The following is a 5,865-nucleotide window of genomic DNA, read 5'->3' as shown; positions in this document are numbered from 1 at the left end:
AGTCTATTTATTGGGCCTGTTAATCTTATTTTTCTATTAGATGAGAGAGAAGTAATCAGGTCATGAAAAATATGAGGTGGTGCAATTTCCCCTTTATAACACACTATTCATAGTTCGTCAACAAAGATCATCTTCAATGATTTACACCAAATTCATACTGCATTTTACAGTAAACATCATTTTAAATAGTAATTATATTCATATTATCTGCATTAAACCTAAATGTAAAAAATATTCTTTATATTTTCTCTCTCAACTTACTTTTTATACTTTTTGAATTATAGTTATATAGTCACCCCCCAAATTTTCAATAATTTCGTATAAGATTAAATATTGTACCAAAATTTGATTACTGATAAATTAAAAAAATGATTAAATATCTTTGTTAAATCTTTTAGTATGTCATGCAATTTATTTATTATTGTACTGATATCATTATCAATAGCCCACACTTAATATTAGAATTTTGAGATTTTAAATATTCATACTTAAATAGCTCAAAATTAAAACCCAAACTTTTTAAGAATAATTAAACGAAAAATATAAAAAATTTATAGAAATATTAATAATAGATAAAAACATCATAAAGAGAAAAATAGTGCAACCTTATTTCTATCTTCCAACGGCACCGCACTATCTTCTTCTGCCTTATGTCGTTCTGAATCTTCTACATTTCTTCTCTTTCTTTTTCCATCGCTCTATAGCTAGCTTCTCTGTGCATCTTCTTCTTCCTATTTTTCTTCTTAATTCTTATAAACAATGGGGAAGATTTTGTAATTTTTGAAAAGCTAAAAAGGTGAATGCGTCCATAAACATTAATAGAAACGCATATATTTGTATTTCTACTATTAATAGAGGGGCTTCAAACTCATTGCATTGCGATTTGCAGCACCAATTGGAGCAAATCTCCTATTGCAAAATGAGCTTGCAGTATTGTTAGAGCGGCTCTAATACAAATACCAATTATAATACTCTATTCGTCCCCAAAAAGTTTGCTCTAATTTTTTTTTAGGGTGTCCCCTAAAAGTTTGCCCCGATCTCCTTACTTTTTACTTTTGTACATGACTCCATCATCTACTTTACAATTACAATCTTTTAAATACTAATATTTTTGTTCATAGTCCCACCATTAAATAACTTTTGTACCAGCTTTTATTAAAATTTGTGTCGTTCCTCTTGGGACAAATTTTTAAGGAACGGAGGGAGTATCATGAATATTCAGAAAACCAATTACGGACAGTTGTCGGATTCCGACGAAATAATTTCCCTCACAAATCAACGACGGAATTATGTGTGTACGTGTGCAAATTTAAATTATATTTCTAAATACGGCTATACACACCATTTATGAATATGAGCATTGGCAATATCTAGTCCTTGTTTAGTATTTTTCTTTTCATTTTTAGTTTTGTTTCTATTATATCACAGATGATGATGAACACTAAAATTTTAAATTAAATAAAACGAAAGCACAATGTCTCAATTAATTTTATTTAATTGAAGTTGAAGGGGAAGAAAAAATTAGAGTTTCATTATTATATAATTTGTAAATTTATTGATTCTAATCGTAATTTACGTAATTTTGATTTTTGATATATGTGAATGCATGTCATATTAAATTCCATATCGAGAAGTCTGAACTTCAAACAACACATAATATTAGACTAATAAAAATTGACTGTTTTCAGCGTTCATGATAATATTGATAGTTCATAATACATCTATTTCCATATATATAAATAATTATATATAAATAATTATAATTATGTTTATTTGCATATAGTATTTAATATAATGACAGGTGATTTTAGGTACAATTGTTTAATCAATGTAGGGACATATATGATTTTGGTGCTGAAAAAAAAAAGGCAAAAACCTGAATGGGGTATGGTGGTTAAAATGTTGGCTGGAGATTGGCAGACATTTAAATAGTGTTAGAGATGAAGATCGATGGACCCAACCCAATGAATCATCAGATTCCAATTCCATAGATGTAGACATGATTCTATGCATGCGTCCAGAATATGTTATGTATGGGCTACACACAGTTGCTGTTGTTGTTGCTGTTTTTTTTTTTTTTTTTTTTTCATAATTAGAATATTAATTTAATTCGTAAATTTTACATTATAGGTCTGTATCAATATGTGCTGTGGCCTTCAATAGTTTTGCATGCCCAATTACGAAAATGATATGAAACTTTATCGTTGCCTTCAAAGAAAATTTATTCCTTATCCTAGTGATTACTCTCTCCGTCCCACGAATCTTGACACGTTTCCATTTTGAGTAATAATTATTATCTTCTCTCTCCTACTTTATCACTTTTATTACTCTCTCTCTCCTATTTTATCACTTTTATTACATTTTCTCTCCTACTTTATCACTTTTATATTTTATTAACTACCACTACAAGAAAATGCGGCTCTAACGACCGAAATTTCGGTCGTTAAAACCCAAAAATCGGTCGTTAATATTTTTAACGACCGATTTAACGACCGTTTTCTTTGGTCGTTGTTTGCATCGTCGCTCGAGTTTTAACGACCGTTTTTTCGGTCTTTAAATTTAACGACCGATTTTTTATTTTTAACGACCGAAATTTCGGTCGTTAAAAAGAAAATAAAAAATAAAAAATATAAATAAAAAAATTATTTTTTTTTATTTTTTTTAAATAACGACCGAAATTTTATTTTTAACGACCGTAATTTCGGTCGTTAAAAAATTAATAAAAAAAATATTTTTATTTTCGAAAAAAATAGTATATATATATATTTTTTTATATATATCTTTGTATCCCACAAGTATTTTTAGTGTATTTCTAATGTATTTTGACCTTAATTGCATACCATTTGACGAACTTCCCAGTAGGTCACCCATCTTACTTGTGCTCTAAGTCAAGCACGCTTAACCTTGAAGTTCCTTTCGAGTAGTCACCAATAGAGAACACTCGTATTATTGATATATATAGTACCTATTAATTCATTTAAACTCTAATTCAATATAAAATATCATTAATCATTCATAACCTTATAATATGTCGAGATAATAACTAAGATTTGTAGTGTCGGCGAAACATTGACGATAAATATACGATCGAATTTAAAATAATAAAAAATTAATATTATCGTAATTAAAAAAAGAAAAGAAAATATGAGTATGAAAAATAACAATCAAATATACAACAAAATCAATATTAAATCAAATAATCAATATTAATAAAATTAATATTTGAAAATTAATTTTATTATTTTAAAATAATAAAATTATTAATATTTTGAAAATAATGAATCTAATAATTTAGAAAATCTAATAAGTCTAATAATTTATTATAATAAGTCTAATAATTTATTATAATAAATCTAATAATTTATTATTATTTACAAATAATATCACATTTTTATTAATAATCAATATTATCTATTTTTATAGAATAATATTATGAAAATAACAATCATTTTCAAAATATTCTCTATAATTTGAAAATAATAATTAAATAGAAAATTAATAAAAATAATTAAATATTTATATATATATTTATATATAATCAAAAAATAAAAATAAATAAAAATAAAAACGAAATTTAAAATTTTTAAAATTGAAAAAATAAAATTAACGACCGATTATTCGGTCGTTAATAAATAAAAAAAATAAATAAATAATAAAAAATAAATAAATAATAAATAAAAATAATTTTAACGACCGAAAAATTCGGTCTTTAAAAAAAATTAAAAAAATATATTTTATTTAAAAAATATTAAAAAAATTAAAAAAATTAAAAAAAAATTAAAAAATAATATTAACGACCGAATAATTCGGTCGTTAAAAAAATTACTTTTTTTTAAAAAAATTATTTTTTTTTCAAAAAAAATAAATTTTTAATAAAAAAAAATAAAAAAATATATATTAACGACCGAATTTTCGGTCGTTAAAATTAAAAAAATAATTAAAATATAAAAAAATAATATTTACGACTGAAAATTCGGTCGTTAAGAAAAATTAAATATTAAAATATTAATAAAATAATTAACCACCGAATTTTCGGTCGTTAAAAAATAAAAATAAATAAAAAATAAAATCGGTCGTTAAACGGTCGTAAATCGGTCGTTAAGGCCGCAAAATTAACGACCGAAAATTTCGGTCGTTAAACGCGTGTTTTCTTGTAGTGTACATACTTAAAACACTAATCTACAACTCCTTAATTCCTGTGCCGAATCCAAACGTGTCAAGATTCGTGGGACGGAGGGAGTATAAGAAACTAACATGTCTTATTAATTTTGAATTGTGTATATATAGAGAGAGACCGGATCATGTAGATCCACCATCTTATCTAGGGCTGTAAACGAGCCGAGCCGAGCCGAATACAAGTAGGCTCGAGCTCGGCTCGTTTAAATATTCGGGTGTTCGAGCTCGGCTCGAGCTCGATTCGAGCTTTTATCTTGATGATCGAGCTCGGCTCGTCACCCACTTACTAAGCTCGAGCTCGGTTCGAGTTCGGCTCGGGTGATGCTCGATAATGTCAAATTCGAAATCGAGTTCGAGCTCAGCTCGTTAGATGTTCGTATATATGATGTTCAAGCTCGAATTTGTTATAAATTTAAGAAAATCTTCTTAATTAATATGTTACTCGAGTTCGAGTTCGACTCGTTTAAGGCTCGTGTACTAACTCGATTGAAGGCTCGACTGAAGGTTCGTGAACAGGCTCGCAAACATGTTCGCAAACAATTGAATTCGAACATGTTCGCGAACTCAACGAGCCAAGCACTGTCAGGCTCGAGCTCGGCTCGATAAAATTTTCGAGCTCAAAATCAGGCTTGAGCTCGGCTCGTTTATTATCGAATCGAGCTCCGAACGAGCTTTTTTCGAGCCGAATCTCGAATAGCTTGCGAATAGCTCTGTTCATTTACAGCCCTAATCTTATCATAGATCTCAAATATGGATCACGCAATATGTATATGTGGCGTACTAAAAGCGTGACACGTGGCACATGTCTTTCAAGGTCTTCCAATGCAAAATACATGCATGAGTAAAATATGAATAAAATGTTTGAAAATTTGAAATATATATATATATATATATATAGATATCGAAAATTCTTTTTTTGGCACGGCCGCCGTCATAATTATGCATATAATTGAACACAAATATACATAAAAATAAATAATATATGCATAATTAATGATGGATAGAAATATGCATGAGAATATATGATCCGTCAAGTGCCTCTCACCGTTGGTCACATGACGGGTCGCATAGTGCTATATATGCATATTTGTGTGTAATATTATGCATATGTGTATTTATGTATATGCGTATATATATATGCATATTTGTGTTCAGTTATATGCATAGAACTATGTGACGAGTCGCATAGTGCTATAATAACACTTAATTAAATTGAGAATGCGAGGGGAAAAAAATCAGTCATTTAATCGCTAAGATCTATGGTGAATATATGCATCACCTTAAATGTAGCACTTGAACTTGAATATCATGCATGAGTAGTGAAAATTTCATTAATTTTATTAAGTGCAGTTAATTTCACAATGAATGTTGCGTTATATATTTAGTGCAATAATCTTAGGATCTCACAAAAAAATATATTTCTTGTGATAACCAACCTATATATATACTATGCATACGAGGGGATGTATTCTGATAGTCTAATTATTACATACAGAAGATATCGAAAATTTCCCATTAATTCTATAAATTTGTGGTTATGGTGTAGCATGCATGTACCAAAAGTTGTGGTGATGGTGTAGCATGTAGGTCAGAGAGTTTGAAAGGGATATGAAAAAATTGGTATTGATAGAAAAAGGATCAAACCATCAAAGTGTCAATATCATCTAGATAAAAAAAACTCCCACGATC

The sequence above is a fragment of the Salvia miltiorrhiza genome, chromosome 4, assembly GCF_028751815.1.
Source record: "Salvia miltiorrhiza cultivar Shanhuang (shh) chromosome 4, IMPLAD_Smil_shh, whole genome shotgun sequence".
Lineage (NCBI taxonomy): Eukaryota > Viridiplantae > Streptophyta > Magnoliopsida > Lamiales > Lamiaceae > Salvia > Salvia miltiorrhiza.
The sequence above is the reverse complement of the archived record's forward strand: the minus strand, read 5'-3'. Positions refer to the sequence as shown.